This window comes from Paralichthys olivaceus, chromosome 15 (assembly GCF_024713975.1).
Source record: "Paralichthys olivaceus isolate ysfri-2021 chromosome 15, ASM2471397v2, whole genome shotgun sequence".
NCBI lineage: Eukaryota > Metazoa > Chordata > Actinopteri > Pleuronectiformes > Paralichthyidae > Paralichthys > Paralichthys olivaceus.
In genome coordinates, this window is record NC_091107.1 from 21,785,870 (window position 1) to 21,810,071 (window position 24,202).

Genomic DNA, 24,202 nt, shown 5'->3' on the forward strand with positions numbered 1-24,202 from the left:
ATAGGAATCTTGAGCATGCTTCAGGCGATTGCCTCAACTGCTGCAGTTGTGCTGCTTGTTCCTCCTCCTCACCTTCTCTCCTCATCTTCTCTTGTCTTTATTATGTTTGCTTATCAAGCGCTTGTGGAGACACTTAGCATGCGGACATTTTTAGTGAATGTGTCTTCACTTTGAATGTATTCTTGCTGTGGAAATGGTTTCGGCAAGTGAGTCAAAACAAGTGTGGCTCTCTTTGCTGAGCTGTTCACACAGCGAGTTGGACTTTTTCAATAGCTTGAGTAACACTGACATCTGCTGGGACAGCAGGCTGTAACTGGTCAGAGAGGGGCCACGGTTTGAAACCTGCAAGCTGTGGGCAAGCACTGAGGCGCTCATGTGTGAGCCCCACCCCCCTAGGATCCCGTCCTTGACTTGAAGTGAGCAGAAGATTTCAGGCGAGATGCATGGAGCACACTGAGCTGCCTGGAAGTGACGCAAATGCGGTGTTGATTGCCGACATGTGCCAGTTCAGTGTGATGTGACACAGCGTGGCGCGACGCTCCGTCACTCAGCATTACTTCGTCTCTGGCAGGGAGATTCATCACCACACTTTAAAAAGCAGCAACAACATTATGGCAGTAATGTCCTGGAATACATGGGAAGCAGCCAGGGACTGTATGCACTGAATACTCTGCACTGTTTATATGCACCATGTTTGCCATTGCTCCACGACTAATTGTTCTTTCTCTATCTTTCTTTGTAGGTAAGAAATCTCTCTGTGTCTCCATCACTAGAGGACAACCTCTGTCTCTAAAGAGAACTGTAAGATAAACTCTCTGATTGGCATTAATGTAAATGAGTCCATCTCTCACGTGTGTCTGCGAGTGTGTATTTACGTAGAAGAGGGATGTGTGTCTGAGTGTGTGCGTGTTTGCCCCACCTTATTCTAGATTGTTGGTCTCTGTTGATATTCACTTTGCTAATTTATAATCCCCTCACTCCTGCAAAGACTCTTAATTTGTCCTGACCTTAGTTGTTGCCCAGAGACTCGGACAGTATGAGATTATATTCATGCTTTGAGTCTCAGAAAGAGATATACTATTTTGTGCCTGTATGTGTGTGTGTGTTGTGCGTGTATGTGTGTGTGCGCCTGCCTGCTTGCCTTTGCATGTTTGTGTATGTGAGTGATCAGGTGCCATTAATTCCTAATTAGGTCCAAATGGCTTTTTCTTACTTTCTGAATACTAATGCCCCCCCCTCCGCTAAGACATTTCGACTGCTCAGAAGGCGTGACATGCCGCTCGATTAGCCGAGCCTGAATGATCACAGCTGAAGATCGACCTCGGTGAGACGTTCAGCGAGCTCATACAGTGAATACTGCTCAGCGAGTGTGAGCTACAGACTGAATCCTGCTGCCTGCGCTGTCACGTTGGCAAAGACCATGTCACACAATCTTCTTTCGAACAAACCAATTCATTTTTTTTTTCTTTCTCACTGGGCCCCTGAAAAGAACAGCAGCTGAATCCTGCCTCCCTCTCCTTGATGGTATTTTGATTTCAGTTTCCCATTTCCACTTTATCACAGTTTGATAAGGTCACCTCACGCCGTCACCTGCACTATCCAACTCCATTTACTCAAGCGCCCTGAAATGCTATTATCAATATGAAATGCTGTCCAGACAGACTGCAGCTCTTCCAGCGAGGAAAACATCAGTGTTTACTGTTTAGAAATCAAGCCCTTGCTCCTGGTGCCAGCCACTATCTGTCTTCTCTGGGGGTGGGGGGGTGTGAAAAAAAAATCCAACAGGGATTACTAATCCCCTGCTTGTTTGTAGTGCTGCTGCGATTTAGCAAAACAAGATTATCCTAGTCGCTGCGTACAATTTAGGCCCCCAGATGAAACGATAAATGCCAGGAAATATTTATTTTGCTGAATAAAGCCCCTAATCCATTCCAATAGAGTGCACATGTTTTAGTAATTGCATAGAAATGGCTTGTCTCAATGCAAACCGCCCAGACTGTCAATACTTGAATGGGAGTACGACTTGTCAGCTGTGAGATATTATGATCAGGATGACCCAGATTCCCTCCTCCTTCCTCTGATGAGGTGCTCAGTCATGTTGTGGCATATTTTTTACATTTATGCATGTTTTCTTCTATTTACGTCCACGCATAAAGGCTGCCTTAATGCAGTGTAAATTAGATGTAATACTCATGAAAACAGGCGGGCATATAAAGGGTTTACAGCTTAGTTCAGTTTGCGGAATGGAAAAATGCAAATTTCATGAATGAGCCAATGTGTTTTGAGTGATTAATTCTCTGAACAGTATTCTTTAAGGATAGGTGCAACCAGCCTTACTGAGATGCAGGATTAAGCCAGAACAAAAGCCATTTCAGGATGACAAAGGGAAATTAAAATACTTAACGTTTTACATGCATGGCAGTCTGTGAAAATTGCACATGGGGCCATGTCCAAGTCTCACGAGGCTGACAACAAGAAAAAAAAAAAGAGAAACATGAACTCATCCCGATCATCTCACGTATAAGGCAGCTCGCCTTGTCTCTGCAAATGCAAAAATGGCTGCTGAAAATGTCCTGCTACCAGACAGTTCATTTGTTGGAGGACTGCTGCTGCACACTAGATTAATGGACTCTAGTCCCATTCATTGGTAGCTGTTGTTACTGGTCCCAGGTGGAGCTTTAAATAGCAGCCTGGCATTAAGCAGGTTAATCACAACCCCTCGTATGTATGTGATGTGATCACTTTGCTGCTTTCTATTTCATGGTAATGTAGCTAAAATGTCAGTACAGGGGAACGGATGCCTGATAGTTGATGCTCAAGACAAAAATACTCAGTACACAGTGAACACATATAATTTTATAGTTTCATGATAGATATTTGTTCGATCCAAACTAAATGTGACAACATTAAAATTGAAGAGGCTGGTTCAACTAAAAACTATTTGAAACCTAGCTGCCATGTAGAGTGAGGTGAGCTAAGATGCCTCAGCTGTTTGTTTGCATGAATCTGACTTCCTTCAGTTTAAACCAAATGGTTACTATTTTTTGTGATATCAACAAACCATTTGCTGTAAAGGTTGAAAAATCCTAAATCCTAGTTTGGACAACATAGAGTGATTGGTAAAACAACTTTTATTGATGTCTTGAGTTAGAGAAACCTGAAAATAAAAGTTGTCTTAACTGAGCATCTTGTTGAATTAACTTTCCCTTATATCTTTAAGGCTACTTAGTCAGCGCAGTTCCTTTTAGTTGCAATGTTAAGTTAATTCAAATAGTATGTATCTATGTAATTGTTTTACTTATTTATTTGTTAGGCTTTTGTTCCAGTTTTCCATGAAGGGAAAAACATTTCACTGCCACATGTGATAAATAAAGTAAGAAGGACCCACAGAAATATTATAAATGACAAATGATAATTTCTGCCCCATGGCACTTTCTCTCTAGTCCATATGAAACACGGGTGTATGTAGTAATGTATATATGTATGTATGAGCCCTGAATACATGAACAAAGTCAAGGCCGAATCCCCGCATGGTATCGATGGTACGACTACCTCCAGTCCAGATGTCACTGAGCTCACAGTGTTGCAGCTCCAGGCTGTGTGCATCCCTGACGCAACAGTGAGTCGAAGCTTGTGCATGTACACAAGATATGTGCACAAGTGAGAAAGACAGTGTGAGGAAGTAATTAGACAGTGTGAGTGTGTGCGAGAGAGAGTGAGCGTGTGCTGGGTTGCAAGACTTGTCTCCTTCCTCTTCTTCATCGGAGATCACAAAGACGATCAGTGTGACAGCCAGTACAATGGAGGACCAGATACAGGCCGAGCCGGCTGAGCTTTTAGAGCAGAGCAGAGGCAAAGTTGCTTGTCACAATATAACAATGAGCACGGCAGCAAATTTCCATAATACATTACTGCTTGTTTGAACACAGCGAGACCCTTCCAACGGCTCCTGCATGCATATATATTCATCAAATGAATACAGATCTCTGAGGTCACTTCGTTTCATGCACCTCATTATTAAGGCATTATTTGGAGAGCAGCGCAAGAATATGGTTGGTAGAATAGAATCTCATTAAAACAAAAACAAAGTGTGGTTCAGGGGAATTATATCTCCAAATATCTTAAGTGAATTATCAAGTGTGCCTGCGTGTGTCTGGTGTTAGGCTCCAGCGTTTGTTTAAACATCCAAATCCCGTGTGTGGTGCTTCTGCAGGCTTCAGGCTATAATTAGCTGAGGAAGTGATAGACGGGGAAGTTGTGTTTCCAGCAGGATTGCATACCGGTGAGGCAAATATCAAGCCATTTCATTTACCAACTGAAAGTAACTAATCAATTCCTATTGTCGCTGAAAAGGCCTGTTGAATTTTGGGAAGAGCGTGTGGATAATTTGCCACGTTCGGCACTGCGGGATATAATTTACATTTACCGCATTGCAATCCCAGCCTGAATTCAAATCTGTGAAGTAAATAACCACTCATAATCACTTTATGAAACATAAATCGGTTTTGGTTTGTCTTTTAAACAAAGCCTGGTTACCGGGGAGGATGCAGTGATAAATGAAATACACTCAGTTTAGACGTTTAAGCAGCCTGTGAGGTGACACCAAGCGAATTTAACACCAGTACTTCCATCACAGCAGCTGGAAAAGTGAAAAGAGAGGGACATTTACATTCTATTATTTTATCATATATATTATATAATGTGCAGGCGCAGGACATATCTGTGGTATACCATGGAGATGCTTGTGGAGTATTAAACCCACATATTTTAACAGAGCATATACGGAGCCTATCTATATCCCAGCAACTCTGTGGAAGAAAGTCAACAGCCTGAAGCTTGTAATGAAATGCTCTGTCTGCACTGAGTCTGTGTGCCACTGGGGGGCAAAGTAGCACTATCAACATTTAGCAGCAGTGACCCATTTTCCAAATGTTGTGCTCCTCTCATGCATTTGTTGTCGCTCCTTTTGAAATGAAGATATGTATGTGAGCATAAACATATAAGGCATTAGCATATCAATCGGCGCCGCTGAATGCAGTGTCACTGCAGCAAAGGCCAAGCGTATCATTAACAAGTCGTGGACATCGGCTGACGACACCTCGTCCCCCCCCCCCCTCTCCTGTCATTAGCAGAGACACAGAGAGGTAGAAAGAGAAAGGGAGACGTGCGAGGCAAAAACATCACTGCAGCTTTAAAGGGGGTTCATGCCTGATTATTATCCTCAGTGAAGTGTCATGTGTGGAGCAGGGTGACACGCCACTGCATCGCAATTTGATTTATTTACCAATCCCCCAACAATACAGTGAGGGTTTCTTGGCAGATTTAACAGGATTTAAGACTACAGCCATGTGGCCATAAATAATCCATCTCAAGTATCCTCTTACACTTCAAAGAGATGCTGGCTGTAGATTAGCATTTTGCCTTCACTGTGGGGGAGAGTGGCTAAAAATAGTTGCTTTCTAAGGGAATAGCATTATTTGGTTTGGGGGACTGGGTGGTTGTTCTTGTCTGGATGTTAGCAAGAGCATCAAGGGGGGGATCATTGAGTGTCCCCCCCACCACCCCCCTCAGCCTGCTGTCGATTTACTGTACATCCAATAACTGTTGGTGTCCTTGGGTGAAGCGCTGATGAGACCCCAGCACCCCCCGGGAGATTAATTGAAATGGGTTCCTGTTCTGTAGGAATCACAATGAGGAAACCAGCAGCTAAGTAGATCGACAAAAAGTGTTAGTTTGTAAAAGTGGAGCTCTGTGAGGGAGCTTGCTTTGTGCGACTGACAGACACAGACACAAGTCCTTCTCCTCAAATTGAACCCACACCAATCAGAACTTTTTGAATCCTTTTCATATTACTGACAATATCTGCAAGTTGTCACAATACACAGTGCTAGTTTACCCAGGCTGTGCTGCTTCAGGGAAGGATTGTTCTGCTTATCACTGTTTTGTAGGCACTCAAGGCTGCAGCATCTTTTACTGGAAAGGGATACAAATCTCACCTGAATATATTTATATAATATATTTTCAAGAACAAAATCACAAAGCCACACAAATAAAGAACAAAATATCAGGATAAGTAAACACATTTTGCATCAAAAATTATAATGAAAGCATATCAATGACTTATTGCTCACATTAATTAGGTTGACGAACTAATGTGTTCATGTTTTATTCCATTCTGTTTATAGCTGACAAAACCTCATGTTTATTTTCGTTCTCTGTTAATTGCTTCAAGTGTTGACATGTTTTTTTTTCTCAAGTTGTCTCTTGAGCTGAGCTTACTTGGCATCAGAGTCACATATGTCAGTTTTCCCTGCCAATATGGCAACCCAGTGTGGGACAGCTAACTCCCTCCTTTTATAAAAAGCTGTGAACCTGCAAGCTCATTTCTCTGGTTTCAATTATTTTAATAAAGACAGGTTCATGCTTGGCAACAGCTTAACTGCACATTGTTGTGTGGTGAAACATTATTAGAGATGTACAGTAAAAAAAAAAGTAAATGCATTTTGCAGAATCCTTAAAGCATCTCAAACAAAGACAAATTGTGATTTGTCAATATTTGCTTTACAAATAAATTTGATTTGATTATTTCCTCCATCAGGCTTTTAAAATATACAACATGATCACATGAATGTCTGCATTTGCAACAAATGTATAGTGTAGTTCATTTACATTTTCTTTTCATATGGAGGGCATATGTCAATCATCTGTTTTGTTTGGGTTACAAGGGTTTGGATGAAGGAAGGATGACTGGGATAAAACACTTTTTTAATAGCCTTTTAACAAGTGGTGGGATGTAAAAAAAAGAATCACTGTACTTAAGTTGTATGTATCTGTACTAAGGTACACCTAAACACATATTAACAAATATCTGTACTTTCTACTCCAGTGCATTTTTACAATGTATAGCGTTACATTGTTTTTCATAGTTTTCAAAGTGCTTTTACTTTTAATAATTTACCTATTTTATTTACTTTTACTAAAGTAATGAAGTTAGTTATTGTACTCCAAGTAAAATGTGTGAATATTTCCTAAACCACTGCTTTTAACTGCAATAAAACATGATCTAATGGTCAAAATATCAATTCAACACTGCTCTCTTTCAACTTCCCTTTTTACCTATAACGTGTCTAGCTATCCACCTGACCCACCCACCTTCTCCAAATAAACCACATTCACATTATAGAATGAAAACACAGCCACATGCTATTGTGAAGTTGATAACTTGAATGTGTCGCGTGGACATGGGATTAAATGGAGAATGCACATTGAAAATGTGTAGATGTGTTATTTGTGTAAAAGACTGACAGGGATGCACTTTACAGGCAGCTGCAGTTACACATGAGGATATAGATTAGAGCTTTAAGACAACAGCACTGTAAAATGCAGGGATATTTTTCAGTAGGTGATACATGAGGTTGTAGGAGCTGCAGTTTTAATGCACTGACTCACTATTTTGTGACTTTTCATACACGTCCTGGGTTTGATTAGTTTTATCTTGCACATTAAGATAGTAAGTGATCCAAATTCACCGATAAAGTGTGCAATCTGTACGAAAAGCTCCTTCAGAGAGCCGACGTTTCTCATTGCTCTGTGACTGCAGCGAGTTAAGCAACACTTGAACGACCACGTTCATTTTCATTAATACAGAATTGAATGTAAATACAAACACTGGGAGTGTAAACAAAGATAAGTTACAAATTGAGTTTCAGTTGAAGAGCGCACACACACGCACCCATAGACTATTGTGTGTGGCTTCTCTGTACTATACATCAGAAAGAACCTGTGTAACTTTTCACATGCACTGCAGGTTACAGAGAACCAAACGCTATTAAAACCTGAGTCTTGTGGGGAAAGTGGGAGGCTTGTGTCTATCCATAAAGCTGAGATACTGTGCGTAACTAACTTGAGGGACTTTCCAAGGCCTCGGCCTACTTAGCATCAAGTCTGGGTGAGGTGAGGAGGAGGAGAAGGAGAGCACAGCAGCTGCCAAGCAGACGGCATGAGGTGGCGTCTGATTCAGGCAACAAAACCTTTGCTTGATCCACAAAGCCCACGATTCCTGCCACTTTTAAAAGGTCTGTAATCTCTCAGCCTTTGTTCTTTGAGCTTGCGTCTGCTGTCATGACATACGGTAACGTACCAGGAGTTAACAGATATAATAATTGCAATCAACAAACATATTAGAACCTTACAGACACCAATAGAAGCATTATCTAAGGTAAACCTGGCTTATATGTAAAGACAGACTATAAGAGACAAGAACAAGATGTACAGTATTCATTCTGCCACTTCTCCATCAGTGATTATAACCTGGAGAATGTGCCTAAGGAAATAGAGAGTGTACCACAAACCATGTTCTCTGGCCCAGATCCCAGTCAGAGAGTGTCTAGAGTGAATAAAAGACCTTAGATGGAGTCTTAAAGGCTGGGCTGCAAGTTAACAAAGAAAATGTTATATTATACTTCACAGTGAATATACTACCAGGTACCTTTAAAGCAGTTATGTTGATTGTTAAGGGGATTACACATGGGCAAACATATGAGGCTACAATTAAAGTGTAGATTTTAATGGTGATAGGCAGTGAATATGAGCCGAGGGAGTCGTCTGTCGTCTTTAAAGTGCCTATAAACAATGTTTCTGCTGTACATCCACAATGAGAACAGATAAAAGAGTGTATGAAGAGAGGAGTGAATATAACACTTGGGTTTATCAGGTGCACACAAACGAAACTCTAGGCGAATGCTGATGTTGCTCTGTTTCTGCTAAATGTCTGTTTAAAAGTTGGAATCTAAAACGTTGACCAAATCAACTTCAACAGTGATGATGTGTCAGCATTGTCTTTACAACTTTTTCCCCCGCTGCACCAATGAAGCCAAATAATCAGTTGATGCAGGTCACACCATACAAGTCTAGCCTGTAGCAACGTTTGCCCATGCATGCGTGGTGTTGCAGAGACTTGGTGATGGAGGGTCTAATCGCAGGAATAGTTGGAGGGCAGGGGGATGATAGCACCAGTCAGTCACATCGGGTCATTAATTTGTGCTTTAAGGCATGGTAATAAAAAAACCCCAACACAAATACAAATGATTAATCAATTTTCATTAAAAAATACAAAATTGAAACATCAATTTCACGTTCAAGTGAAAATGAAAAAAAAATGGCTTAGTTATATTTTATGTCACCTCACCTGAAAACAATTTTGACTTCAAATCCTGCAAATCAAGAATTACCTCTCAGTCTAAAGGTGCACACCAAACATAAAGCAAATTTGTTTTCAGTTAGATCACATACAAAGTAAATGCAAAGAAGGATATAAGCTCAAAATTCAGGTGATTCCAGTTGTGCGACACAGAGATGAAATGTGCATCATTCACTCTCTTGAGTTAAGACATAAGAAGGAGGGAAAAACAATTTCCAAAAACACAATGTCATGAAAGCAAATCAGCACTGAGAATGAAACTCACTGGACTTAGGACCTGTTACCGATCCAAACAAGAAGGTCATCAAACTGTTCAGCCTCAGGTAGCGCTGAAAGGTCCTGGTGACTCACATGTAAAGAGTTATATTCCACATTACTTTCAAAATAAACAGGTTATTTCTTCTAGGGTAAGAAGCGAGTTGGGGTTTGGAGCTTGGGTCCACTAAAGCTTAGGTATACCCACCTACTGATGCACTACAGCTCCTGTCACACCAAATCACACTTTCCTGACAATGTGTCATAAATATTTTGTGCTAAGAACAGGTCAGCCGGCCAAGGTCCTTTGGTTGAAGTTCAAAACCTCTCGTGGAAGCTTGGCAGACACTTCATGACTCTAATGTTATTCTGCCCTTAACACGTTCAAGGAAACCGATAGAGCTTTGTAGCATGCAGTATGACACTTTTGGGAATTTATTTGTGAAATGTCTGTTTCTCTTTTTGACAAGGAAAACAATTCCTCTCTCGTGCAAAACAGGTGTTTTCTAGCAGCAGCATACTGTACTTAAGGGAACATACAAAATGAGTGAAAATGAAGATATCTGTTGAGATCTGTGTACTGACAAGGAACCAGTGAGTACTCTGTCATCACTCACTGCCTCGAAAGCTAAGTGCAAGGGCTCCTTGGTCTCCCCTATCTTAAAATAAAGGTCCCTTGCACCATCTGTGTACTGTACAAGAAATTTAACCCGGAGGCCATAACATGGAGGCATGCCGTTGCCTATTAAGGAAGCCGGTTCAGGCTTGTATTCACCTGTCAAAAGGAGGCTGAGGCCGTTTAAATCATCAGCCGTATGCAGAGGAAGATAATGTGGAAGTTCAGAGACTGCCGACAAAATTATTTCAGAGGATTAGCTCCGCGACTGTCATCTCTGCCTTGCTCCACTTAGCATTTAGAGGGTTGCTGACTCCCCAGCCAAACAGTAACCTCTGACTTTGAAAGAGTTAGCCTCACATTTGTTTCCTCCATCAAACAGATCATTTTCTCACGGCAGAGTGCATCAATAACAAATAGAAAACACAAAAATTGCATCTGCTAACCTCTGGCATCTCGAGCTGCGCTGCTCCAATCATGTGACATACATCATACACACCCACCTAATTAGGCGGTCTATTTAAGCAGAGCGAAATTTCCCATCACCCCCTTTGCTTGCACTGCTGCTCGAGTATTGGTGCCGGTTGCTTCAGCCCCTCCACCACCCCACATGCAGGCTCCGTCGTGGTGGGGGTCACCTGTATTTGCTGATCACTCCCATCATATCTGTGTAATCATATTGGGCGGAGTGATTAAGTCGGGAGCCAAGACAAAAAAAGACTAACCTGTTCTACTGTTGGAATAAACATTCAATTTTGTCTGACTGAAATAATGTTGTTTCATTTACATAGTCTCAACAATTGAAACCCGAGCTGCTGACATAGGATTGAGCAGTAGACACAGCACTAAGTTTACTTACTGAGGCAGGACAAGCAAGCCCCCTCCCCCATGCAAAGGAAAAGAACAGCAACAGCCTCCTGAGTATATTTGTACAAACAGACAGTAACAACACCAGCTCTTTCCTCCCTCCTCGATAGTGCGCACCCAGGCTGCAGCTCCAGCGTCGTGATGTCAAAGTCTGCTGTGTGTAAACGTGTGTGTGTGTGTGCCAGCAAAAAGCTGTTTTGGTTGCCAGATTGCTCCCTCAAGCAAAATCTCTGCTGACCTACAGCTGACATCCTGCCACACGCTCCCTGTATCCTGAGCTTTCTGTGAGACGTGTTCTGTAAAGCGAGATTAAGATTTTATAAGAATTACTCCACCTTGGCAAGGCTATTTGTTGATAATATATTGCTGCCCAATAGTTACTCAGGGGATTCACTTTAATGTGCCAATAGCAGTCCATCAAGAGCTCAGCCACTACCAGACGCTAACCCTACGAGGAAAAGGAGGAGGAGATAATCTAACTGAATTCAGTTGATGTTACTAATGCTGACAGATGATATGGAAAAAAAAAATGCTACCTCCTCTTTGAACAGTGTGTAGGTTTCACAGAACCCCACTTATCTTTGCTGGAACTGACATTAATGGTGGTGGGTAAATGCACATGACAGTGACACCCAAAACTACCTATCATATGGATATGGTGTAGGTTGTGTTTTTGGATATCATGGAGGTTGAAAATCCGCAGGGAATAAAAGTGTAAATCCCGCAATGATTCTACCTAATGAAAGCCAGCATGCGACGCAGAGACACTGACACCCACACACCTACACACAATTAATATCTCGGCAGCTCTGACATCGCTTGGATTCACATGCCAATCAGCCACCACTGGGCAATTAGATGGGAGGCAGAACGACCCAGCTAAAACTAATCTGATGGTAGAGGAAGGAGCGAGAAGCCCGAGATGGAGATGGATGAAGGGAGAGAAGGGGGTGACGCGGGAGCTGGACTGGAGAGAGAAGGGGGGAAGACGTTGAGTATGAGACACAATCAGTACAGATAGATAGAGGGAGAAAGAAATGGAAAGTGGGGGGAGGGAAATAGTCAGAGAAAGTGTTGGATGTATAGTGAGCGGAGACTTACAGACTCTTCATCTGGCTCCTGGCAGATGTTTAAAGAGCTCACTAATGGAAGACAGGGGCCCCAATAACAATGGCACTCACAAGTCTTGTGTTATTAAGCTGATTTAACCGAGGATGTCATGCTGGATGTGCTGCTATGCTATATTTGCTCTCAGCACTGTGGAAATAATAATGGTTTGCTATTATTTCCCTCCCTTGCCATTCTTTGTTTCTCTTCTGGTTAATTACTATCTCATAAAAACAGAAAGGCCATGGGAAGTTTCCACAGCCCTAACAGTGGAGCAAATAGAGATCTCCTTACAGCCACTTTTGTTTTGGAAATGTAACACAAAGGTATTTCAGGTTTGAGAGGGGTGTATTTCAATCTCTTTTCTGTAATGAGCCATTACCCTTTAATGCATGGTAAGTGGAGTGATCACTATTTGAGTAATGTACCATGCTTTTAAAATGTGAATCGATGAAAGCCTGTTTTGTTGTTCAAATCCTTTTTATGTCAGTGCTGCACAATCACAGAGAATACGCATGACAGTTAATTAAGCTGTGTTGTTCCTGACCGATAAAAAATATCTATGTACAATTGGATAATTATGTGTGAATTACACATAGAAAATGATCAGTCAACACAAGCCCCAAACATGCAATCATGAGCCATATTGCATTAAAAATAATTTGAGCTAGAAACAATGGAAGTGATTCACACTATCCTGTCTCAAGATAAGGAACTTAAACCAAATTATCTTGGCAATGTGATAATGGCTAATATTTTATAATTACATCATGGTTTCAGGTTGCCTACTACTTGTGCTATGTAATATTTCTGCATGCACTCTTGTTTCCTTTCAAATGGTGTTTAGTTTGTCCAGTCTGGACTAATGTAAAAAACATGGCGGCCTCCGTAGAGAGGGTCCCCTCAATGTAAATATAAAAAGGCCTTTTCTGGGGTAAAGAAAACTACAATTCATACAATTTAGATGAAATAAACTAGTGAAAACATCATGAAGATTATTCTACATTAAATTTCTGCCAATAGACCCCTTTCACCTAAATCTTACACACTGGACCTTTAATGTCCACAATTGTGACTAAATATCTGAAAAATGAAATAGCATTCATTAGCTTGGTATTTAGTGCAAGCAAATGTAAGCATGTTAACTAAGATAAGGGGTTAACATGGTAAGGATCCAATGCTGTTAGCATGTAGCAAAAATAACCACTTGAGCTGCAGACATGACCTGTGGAAAAGTTTACTCAGACATTTGCATTCACACATGAAAATACAGAGGAACAGTAGTCTAGTGCATGTCCGAAAGCAGCTTTGGTCTAAAGCTAGATTTGTACTTTAGTACTAAAGATCCAAAGTTCCCCTGATGTCTTCTTGTTTTGCACTCTTCTTCAGTAGGGATAATATGACATCAGACAAGAGAATTAGCACCACCTACTTGTTATCTCGATGACATGTAGGTGTGTAGTGACTAAATGAGTGAATTAACCTTAAAACCTGATTAACGTAATGCACAAACAACACTTACTGACACTTCTCATATCCTGCAATGAGACAAGTTTTTTTTTTTACTTCTGTTGTTAACAAAGTAGATGACTGCCTGTGGGGAATTTAAGATAAATATAATGAAAATCTCATGTTTCCATACTCACACTAGTTTGAGTGCATTAGTTTGTTACAATGAAAAGAATGATAGTGTGCAGTTTAAGAAAAGCTCTTGGAAGATTCCCTTAAAACGGTCAAAAAGTACAATTCTCAGAAATATCTGATTTGAGACACAGAACTTTTCTTGTTCAAATACAAATTGTCATTCCATTACAGGGATGCCGAAATATTCCGTGAGAGGCCAGATATCTTTAGAAATAAGTGAGAATGAGTTTCAAATGTTGTTCTTCCCTTTCTTTTAGGACGTCCCTGTTATGAAAGGCTGGAGTGGGAAGAGTTGAAAGGAGGGAAGGTGTTTCCTATTTGATCAGTCAAAGCTCTTCAGGGGAAGTCTGAAGGGTTTTAAGTAGAAGACCTTCATCCATTCCTCAAGTTGAATTAACTCAATGACCTTCTTTATCCTGAAAGCTGTAATTAGGCAACTTAAGAGCACCATTCATCTATTTTAAGTTGCACAGATATCAATGTATTTTAGTTCACACGACTCATCTTTTCCCACTATCAGAGTTATTCTGCAGCACACTCAGGGTGAATATTTAAAATATGTTGGGTTTTTTTGTGCATATTCAGTGCTGAGGCGTTTGTTTTGGTGAATTTCTTGTTTTAGCTTTGAACAAAGATCAGCAGTCATACTTGGGCTGCTGAGGGGGAAGTTCTGACCTCTGGGCCTTTTAGAAGAGGACAAGCTGTTTTGTTGGTTAACCCCATAGCCCAGTCTCATCCATTCTGCCTGCAGAGAGAGAGGTTAATCAAGTCACCACAGTGTCTTGTGCCTGGTGGAGAAATGTAGCTGTACTTAAATGACCAATAACCGAGGCAAATTTTAAATTAGCCATAGAACTGTTCCAGCTGAAACATTTGTATTGTAAACACAGGGCAGGTTGGGAAAGTGTTCAGATCTACTCATGTATAAATCATTGTCTATCAATCAATCACATTTTATGTGTATAGCCCACACTCACAAATCAAAATTAAATGAGAACAACATCCTCTGTACTTCTCTACTACCCTCAACAAGAGTGAGGAAATACTACCAGAAAAAACCTTAGTAAAAAAAAAAAAGAAGAAACCTCAGAGAGAGCCACATGTGGGGAATCCCTCTCCTAGGATGGACAGAAGTGCAATAGTTGCTGCGTGTAATTGAGAACATCAACAAAAAAAGTGTATTTACAACATTGATTGAAGAAACTGTTTGTGACATGATGGAAAAGTGTGTGAATGTTTAAAGTATTTGTCCACGAACATGCCTGATAGAGATGACGGGAGCAGAAATGACAAATGAACTGAAGAGTTATTGTCAGTAATGGTAGAATATGTGAGTAGGCATATTGTATGTCAAGCAGTAATCATAGTCCATGACCAGCTGCCACCACAACTGTTATGGAAGTTTTCTGGAAGCTGGTGAAAAGAGAACTCAGGCAGCAGCTGATGTCTAATGAAGAAGATTTGTAGACTTGATGCATCAAGGAGACCAGAGTGTGAAACAATATACAAATGCTAACAGAGTAACATGAGCAATTGTCCCCCCAAAGTCTCAAGATGTCTCCCACAGCATCCCCATATATCTTCCTCTACTTGTGTCACCCATTCTAACAGCACATCAGTGAATGGCTTGAATTGCTGTGACTCTGTATGTAACATGTAGGTGTTTGCATCCTATTAGATACTGGTGTAATATGCAAGAGAGTTGAAGTTGGTGTCTCTCAGTCTGGAGCATCTGAGTCTCTGAGGGGAGACACTACAATGCACTGTTGGTTGGTCCTTTATCTATAACCTGACCTTGTGTACTGCTTAGAGAGAGAAGGGAGTATCTGTGGAATTAGATAGACACTCTTCTCTTAATGGTGTGCAGACATAATGTAATATACACTATATATGCATAATACTATATATGCAATGTGGTATATAGTGGCATATACAGTAATGTTGGAGGATATACGAAAATTCCTCAACAACGACCAGACGCCACCATGATCCACAATACATCGTCATGATCCACCAGCAGTATCAGGATCACCCATCAGCTGCCACCACGATAATAATCCACAACCACTATCCACGGCTGACTCTCTGCGCATGACTCCTTCTAATCTAATGTGAGCAAAGACGTCTGTAATCATGCAATCAACTGCACAACAGAGGCTGTCCAATGCTTTGCAAACCATCCAAAGACAAAAGCATTGCAAGGAGATTTTTTTTTTATTTTTTTAGAATCACTGACTTGAGCAAACGCTTGTGTAAACGCTAATCTTTTGCAAACATGTTTCCAGTCAGGCAGCGAGTTGGGCTATGCCAGCAAACATTAGGCTTACAATCTGCACTGAGCTGTGGATGTGCGATTTCAGCAGGCTGACGTCTGCTCTCCTCTCTGCCCCTCCTTGTCATAGTCCAATCCACGATCCAAACAACTTAGCATTTTCACCAGCAAAAGGTTATGAATCCACATTAAGTGCAAGAGCTTGCAGCAATTGAGAACTGGCATGACACAAATACATCTCATTACATATTTTATTGTAGTTTGAGAAGGTAAAATGGCTCATGTAAGAACTACCTGTGCACACTGGAGTGAAACTGACCTTTACCTCCAACTGTGACTGGACAAGAATGTTCTGCAAAGCTCTTTCTGTTCATATCGATGCTTCTCAAACATATGCATGCAAGCTAATGTTCCATCCCAGATCACAGCTTTGAAGAGCAGATTAAACACTGGGATTTTCCACCGAGAAGAAAAGTCCACCTGCATTGGAAACAAGCATGGGCACAAAGCAGGGATGATACAGTGAGAGCAGAGGTAATGCAACAAAAAAAAGAAAATCTTTATATTAAATAGAAAACTTTGATAACTTTTCCTATGGTATGCAATAAAACTGCTGATTGCATACATGTCTTACACATGTGCAGACTCCTGCACATGGCTGTATTGTGTATATTCTATTGAGAACTGCTTCTTCCCACTGGAGAAAAGCTGTCTGCCTAATAGCATTCACCCAGCTTAAGTGTCTTCCACCGACCTTGAATTCTCTCCAGCTCTGTAGTTAACCCTGACCTATCTTAGATGAAACCCTATGCAAGAACTGCACAGGCAATGGAAAATCATTTACATACACATATAATGCATCAGTAAGAAAGTTTCCAAGTATGCAAAGCAGACATCTACCACCCACATGGCCTTTACACTATGAGGAGGATTTCATCAAACACATTAAGGATCCATTCTTGTGTTGATTGAATGTCAGTACAAAAAACTTGCACCACCTTTTACATTAATTAAAATGTCTATGACACCTAGAATGAAAGAAAGAAAGAAAACACATTTCCCTGAGTAGAGGCTGAACCTTGATATCCATGCGTCAATGAGATGTTGAATGATTACTCATCTGTTTTATAGCGTGGGCTGTTCCTCGAATGTTTCGTGGAAAAACACCATCTCACTTTTGGTCAAGTCTTCCCTTCATCAGAGTTGAGCGAACGGGAAAGAGAGATACCTGTGTCGCCCTAGCATTTTTCTCACCACTGTAGTTGAGATATGGAAAATATGGTTGGTGGAGACATTGCTAAATGGAATTCTGACGTGGCCAAGACAGACGATAAGATGACCTTATTTCAAAATGTTGTTTAATTACAGCAAAAAAAAAGCAATGGCAAATAAATGGTTAAGAAAGATGGGTATGAAAAAGTCAAATTGTCTGTTTCAAGTTTGTCCCAGTGGCCCCTTGTGGTGTGGCAACTCTGGGGCCCTAAATTATTTTCCCAGTACACATCCAACTACCAACAGTGTCATTTATAACTCTGTATTATAAACACACATGAGCATATGAAGTGGATCACACAAATCAGACAAGACATTTTTTTCCCAAGTGAATAAAGCATCCCAAGGCTATCAGTTTGAAACTGTAAACAACTGTGTTCGCACGCATTCATACCGCACATCTGTGTGTAGCCCTTTATCAATCACACATCCCTCACACGCTGCTGCCACAGTCATCAGGGTTTACCTTGTGAAAGGACACTTTGGCACTCTGAATGGAGGAGCCGGGGATTGAACAACCATCCCTCTGGTTCACGGAAAATATATTGTATTTGAAAATAAATCCCCCCCCCTTCCTGCACTCCTTCTGAATCTGTACTCCCACGTACATTGCCACGGTGTTGACACAAAGTTGGAATTAGCCGTGACAGACATTCGTTTTATCTGTGGACAAAATACACACTTGATATTGACACAAACTACATATTTAACAGCCACAATGACAGTGAGTCTGTCATTGAAGAAGCAGACAGTCGAACACTGATGTACTATTACAGCTGCACCACCGGCGTTATTTGACTGGCTGTTGTGTTATGCTCAGAAATGATTGTATGGATAATGTCCTGTGAGATAGCAGCAGTAGCAGAAAGGCATTTCCAGTGACCAACAGTAGTGGAAGTGTATTTTATCTGAGGCTACTTCTTTCACGTCACCCTCCACCCCTAGATGTTAGAAAATAGAATATGAATGATAACACTGTTTCATTTGAGCTGAAACAAATTGTTTCCACATGCTTTACTTATAAATTGCTTCAAGACAGATTTGTGTACTGTTAGCATACAGTCTTGCTCCTACTGCCCCTTCAGCCAATTTTTCTCATTTCCCAAATACAGAGCCAGTGCTAGTTATTTAAACGTGACTTATTTCCAGTTCACAGAAGCAGACCTAACAGTTAGTGGACCGTGGGGAAACAGCAGAATATGATGAAAAGTGCATTTCATTTAAATCTCTTACCCCAAATTTGATTCGACACAGTTAAACACAATTGTAAGTCAGGAGCTTGGAGAAACGATAGTAGTGTAAACTGAGCAACATGTGTAAGGTTGGGCACAGAGGAGATTTTGTTCCCTGATCAAAGCTGAACTTTCCCATTGCAAACATTTTTTTTTTATTTTTGTTTTTTTATCTCCACCGTCTGGTCTGATATCTGATATAAGTTCAAATGACTCCAGCAGCTGATGAAACGTGTGTATTATCAACAAACAGAACTTGCAGAGGAATTTGCAAGTATTGGAACAAATCAGATGCACTCTGGAAAAAGTCTGTTCCTGATTTTATTTATTGTTTTATTTAAGCCAGTAAAAACCTCACTACTCAGAATGCAGCATTACATACATCTTTTGTTGCTCAGTATTTATTTTAGATTTGGTTTTAAGTGTCTTTGGGCAAGATACTGACCCTGAATTGCTCCATCTCATTGAAACTAATGCTTCACATGCCTATAGATGCACTGTATGAATGTGTGTGTTTGTGTGAATGGGTGAAAAACGTAACTGCTAAGTGCTTTAAGTTGTCATTAAGACTAGAAAAGCAATATATAAATACAGACTATTTAACATTTGTGAAACTCAATGAGGCAGGGAATCACTGGCTCCAAATATAAACATATACGGCTTGGCAACATAAACTTAGTGTGAGGTATTTGTGGAACATCTCACTGAACTGAATGGTTTCTAAGTAAAACTGTGGTTAATCCTAAACTGTCTTTATACATGTAGATGAAAGACCCCTATTTCAAAATGATGCAATTTGTCTCTTATCTAAAAAAAAACAACATATTACCACTTTTTGAACTCCCGAGGTCCATCGCGGGCTAAGCATTCTAACCGTTGAGGAATGTTTGCCTTGGCAGACATCATGAATTTGTTTTCCTAGGCTGCATGAACCTGATCATCTGTTTTATGGCGTAACACTTTCTGTCGGTGGACAATCACTTTTTTCTGGACCTCAGCCTGGATCCTCTTCATTCTGTTTGAGCTTAATAGCACTTTGGAACCAGTTTTCAACATGCACGATCAGATCAACATATTTTTCATTTACATGGGTAAATGCCCTTATGAACCAGGTATACAGTGCACAACTTGTCCATTTGGTTTAGGAACCTTAGTTCATAGGATACGGTGATGGAAGGTAGGCCAGCAGCCATATAGAGGCAAAAGCGATGAGCATGGCTGGATGAATGCCGTGCCTTATCCCTGTCCTTCTTCCCTGTCTGTGGCCCTAGGCAAAACTTTGCAGTCTTGAAGAATCTTTTCATATAAATGAGTACCCTTCTTCCCCTTGCCTTCTTGTTCCCCGAGCCAATGGAGGTGATTTACTGCTGCGTTGTCATCAAACGATCCAACTTTTGTTCCAGCTGCTGCAACCTGGGAACAAACGGCTCACAGATGCAGTTGAATGTGCAGGCCTTTGACATCGAACCAGTCAAGTGTTCAGTCTGGCCACTCAAGTGATGAAGGAAGCCCACTCTCACAGGACGGGAGATTCACAGACCCATGCAGAGCGGTGAAAGAGAGTTGCTTACTCCGAGTCATAGACGAGTGGCTAGAAGAGGACCTTTGGGAACCAGGAACATGGGTGGAATCGATTCTAGTGGGAGGATGATCATTGGAGGCTCAATCATCACTCATTGAAATTTGCAAGTAGATGACATCCTCCTCTTCCTGGAACTCATCAACTTGCTCCCCAATAGGCAAAACATCATCCTCAAGTTCATTAGTAGACCCCATGTCCAATGTTGATAGCATGGGCACATCGGGGTTGGACTGCCACAGTTCAGCAAGCTCTTGCTCAATGGCCGTTCTCTTGGCCAGCTTTATGATCGGATCTTGCTCCTCTGCTGAACCAATTCCATGTGCTTACAGTAACTGCTTATTAAGTGCAGAAAAGGAAGCCAATAGTGTTATGCTACCATCGGAGGACTCTGTGGTAGACGTCCCAACTACTACTGAGTCTGATGATGGGGACAACTCTGAGAGTGTCCCTAAATGAACTATCAAGCCAGTCATTCGGCTGAGCTATGATGAACCAGGAGAGCCCACTAAAAAGCCTCTTATAATTGTACACAGGAATGCAGATATACCTTTCGTGTAATGCAGGAGACAGTCATTGAAGCCCCAATTTCTTCCTGCAACTTCATGGCGCCTAGCAATAAAAAGTTAAATGTAATAGGTTAATATAAAGTGTCTTTAAGGAGGTGTTAACATGACAAGTGTTTTAGTGTTTGGACTGTGGGAGCTCACTCCTGCCACGTAGCCTGCTGTGTAGCCACTTGTTAGCATTAAGTTAATGCCACGCTAGTTCATAAAAAATGGACGTGGGAGCCACACGGGATCACCAGATAACGCACCTTGTGAACGGAAAAGCATGGTTGCACTACTGGCTTTGAGGGAGACCAGCTGTCACCCTTCTTCAAGGCCAGTGGGACTGTAGCTGCTGTCTGTCACTTGTCTTCAAAGGAAGGAGTAGGATGAACTTTTGGTAGAGGGAGTAGCCGACTGTGTCATCACCTCTAAGAGTGAGGACTCCATTCATGCATTCAGGCCTGCAAACGGGTTTTATTTGTGTTTTATTTCCGGCTATTTGGTTTTCATTTTCTATATAGGCCAACAACAGTGTCTGTGGTTATTGTTCAGTCTGACTGTGTTTAAAGCAACAGGTGTTGCTTAATACTACATTGTATCTGAGTACTTTTAATATATGTCAGGTAAAGACTGATCTTTGACTTAAATAGCTTTGGCAAAATGCCGTACAATTTCTGTTGTCTATATTTGAGGGACGCCTCTTTCACTTTTAATTTTGTTTTTGGTTATCCTGTATTTATGCTTGAGTAAGACACTGTGACTTACAATGCACCAGAAGGTGATTCAATTAAAGTTTTGTTCAATAAATAATTTAATTCCGTACACATTCACTTTGTCAGTGTTAATGAATAGGATTCAAAGCTGAGGTATTATTTCACAGGATCCCAAGGGTTAACACCACTATTACTATGTGCATATCATAAATGATTCATAGTAGTTGGATCACAGGGATTGGTTTAGAAACAAAACAACCCAGTGCTTAGGATGTCATGGTGATTGAGGCCAAAAAAGCACTGCCATAAATAGCTATACAATAGTCACAGTATGAACTGCCTACACCAACATGCTTCAGATTTCCAGCAGCAGAGTGTCTCAAGCATTTCTTTATAGAGCCTATACCATAGTATTACCGATCATATATAAGTATAAACTTCTCTTCATTACTGGTTTTGATCATAATTATTAAATATCCATGATTGAGTGCACTGTATACGATCATTACCAAAGTAGATATCAAGATTCAAAAGAACACGAGACAATTTAATGCCTCCAAAGTCATCACATGTGTAATTTAAATTAAGGTACTTTGATTGACATGTCAAAACTTGCTGTGTTGAACAAAATTAGAATAAAGAAGGTAAGGTAACAGTGCAAAAAAGAGGTAAGGTAATGGTCTTGAGGAATATGTACATTAATAAATGAATACACACATACACAGTTTGTAAAACTGGATAGCAAACACTGATGTTTTATTTAGAATTATTCTAGAATTAAATTTGATTATGTCAGTTGTGACAGGATCTAAACCATGCTGGAGTTTGGCAAACTCGGTTTGAAGTTTGTTTAAGGTGCACACTTTCTCCCAGCACATTCTTTTTTCTTTTTTTTTTTTTAACACTACCCAGTGATGGTGTATGTATGCTTTTTCTGCATACATGTTTTATACATCAGGCTGCTGGCATGTAAAGATAGCAGAGGGGAGAATAAGCCGCTGTGCATGATGCTCTACTTACTCAGCTTCAATTGGCAAGCAGGTTAGAATGGCAGCGCATCATCTCCAGCAGCTTCTCATCAATTCCCACAGGATTCTTTTCCAATGAAACCAATCCTCCACCAAACTGACAAATTCACTGCCTGAAATAGGTTTCCAAACTGGTGAGATAGTGGAAAAATGTTGCTCCAAACAGGCAATACTGTTGCTTCATTTTCTACTCATCACTGCTCATTTCTGACAACATGTTGTGCAACATAACATAAATGATTTCAGTCACATTTGCTTTGGTGTCAAAGAAGAATACAATGCATCACCTTGTTTGTATGACAGTTCTCTCATTAACTGGCCATTGACTCTTTCATTGTTTTCTAACAGTCAATTCACATGTGTAATATATGAAAATCGTAGTTGGAACTGGCACATTAGAAATATGGACAGGGAATATGGGTGTATCTTTCACCGAGGGGTGTTTTCAGGCAGCGTCTCTCATCTCCTGCCTGACCAGGACAGCAGCTAACATGACGACATGAAGATTACTGTCTGTGCAACAGGGAAAATGAGGTGGAAGAGGATGAAAGGGGGAGTAGCTTTGGGAGTTTAAGGTTGCAGCCTGGGTGTGTAACAACATGGAAACATCCCTCCAGTCATTCCCACTACCTAACTGTGGAAAATATCTGAAAGTAAAGGGATTTACTGAAATTTGTACGATGACTTTTTTGCAAATTGAACAAAATTGTATATATATACATATGACTGACATAACTGTTAATCGCAGAAAATAATGGAATTAATTCAATCTTTACCAAGACCAATGGATTACTGTTTTCAATCAGTCATCAGCTACTTGCATGCAACTATTCCAACTTGTTTCATTATTTTTTTCCTCATGTGCATGATTGATTTTTTACACCAGATCGAATTATCCAATGTCAAAGATGAGACAAACATAGACCAGTAAGAATAGATGTGAGTATACTGCAGTTTTTAAGGGATTGGAAAACAAGCTCTCATTAAGCGCCACCATATACAGCGAACCGTGAAGGGCTTTTGTGTGGAAAAAAGGTCACTGCAAATGTACTTCAAAGGCTACGACAGAGGAGAAAGCATATGCGCTGGATATTAAAAGCCTTTATTCACTCAGGCATATTGAAGGTTTAAAGCACAAACCAATTATGACCAAAGTCTTCATCAGGACGGAAATAATACAAAATTAGATTGTCCTCCCAAGAGAAATGATGACATCAGTTGTTTGGGCAGATTCCCCAAAAACAAGGTATGTTAACTTTCAAGAGATAAAAGCTGTCTAACAGACATTATTATTATGAAGAACAAAGGTGGATGTAATGTGACTTTTATAGAGCTACAAATCTCCAGAGGGAGAAGGTTTGTGTGTGAATGAGTTGCTCCCTAATTTGTCATGTGGTGGTTATTCTAACTCACACCATGAATTCTCCACGAAGGAGTTCCTTCCTCCCTTAACTTCCACAAGTTCAGAAAAAGTCTACTTCTTTTAGAAGACACTGACAAATGATATTGTTCTGTTGATAGAAGCATCAGATCAAAACACACAAATCACTGCAGTGACTTTGAATGACTGTATCCTCACTTCCAGCTGTAACTAATCTGGTTTAAGAGCAGAGAGTTAACACCACCATACACAGAAATAAATAAGTAAATGCAGAAATTTAGAAATACATGAATAAATAAATAAATGTAGGAATTAAAAAAATATAAATAAATAAATATGGAAATGTAAAAATACTGATTTTTTTTTAGTAAATAGCGAAAATACTGTAGAAACACATAATTCACATATTTCACTACCAAACTGTAATTATTTATTTTGGTATTACTACATAGTCCTATACCTTCCACCATCTGTGTTCAAATGTGT

At 40.5% G+C, this 24,202-nt stretch overlaps 1 protein-coding gene across 2 annotated transcripts in view; it reads left to right on the forward strand.

Annotated features, from left to right (window-relative positions):
* The window catches only part of opcml (opioid binding protein/cell adhesion molecule-like), a 291,135-nt gene that overhangs the window by 60,055 nt on the left and 206,878 nt on the right, over positions 1-24,202 (forward strand). Inside the window, exons 1-2 of one of the 2 annotated variants that reach the window (XM_069509961.1) lie at positions 567-654; positions 743-801. The exons of the other annotated variant lie outside the window; for it this stretch is intronic. The gene's annotated coding sequence lies outside the window, so the exon portion shown is untranslated. Of the gene's footprint in view, positions 1-566; positions 655-742; positions 802-24,202 lie in introns of those variants that run through there. 2 annotated transcript variants of the gene reach the window in all.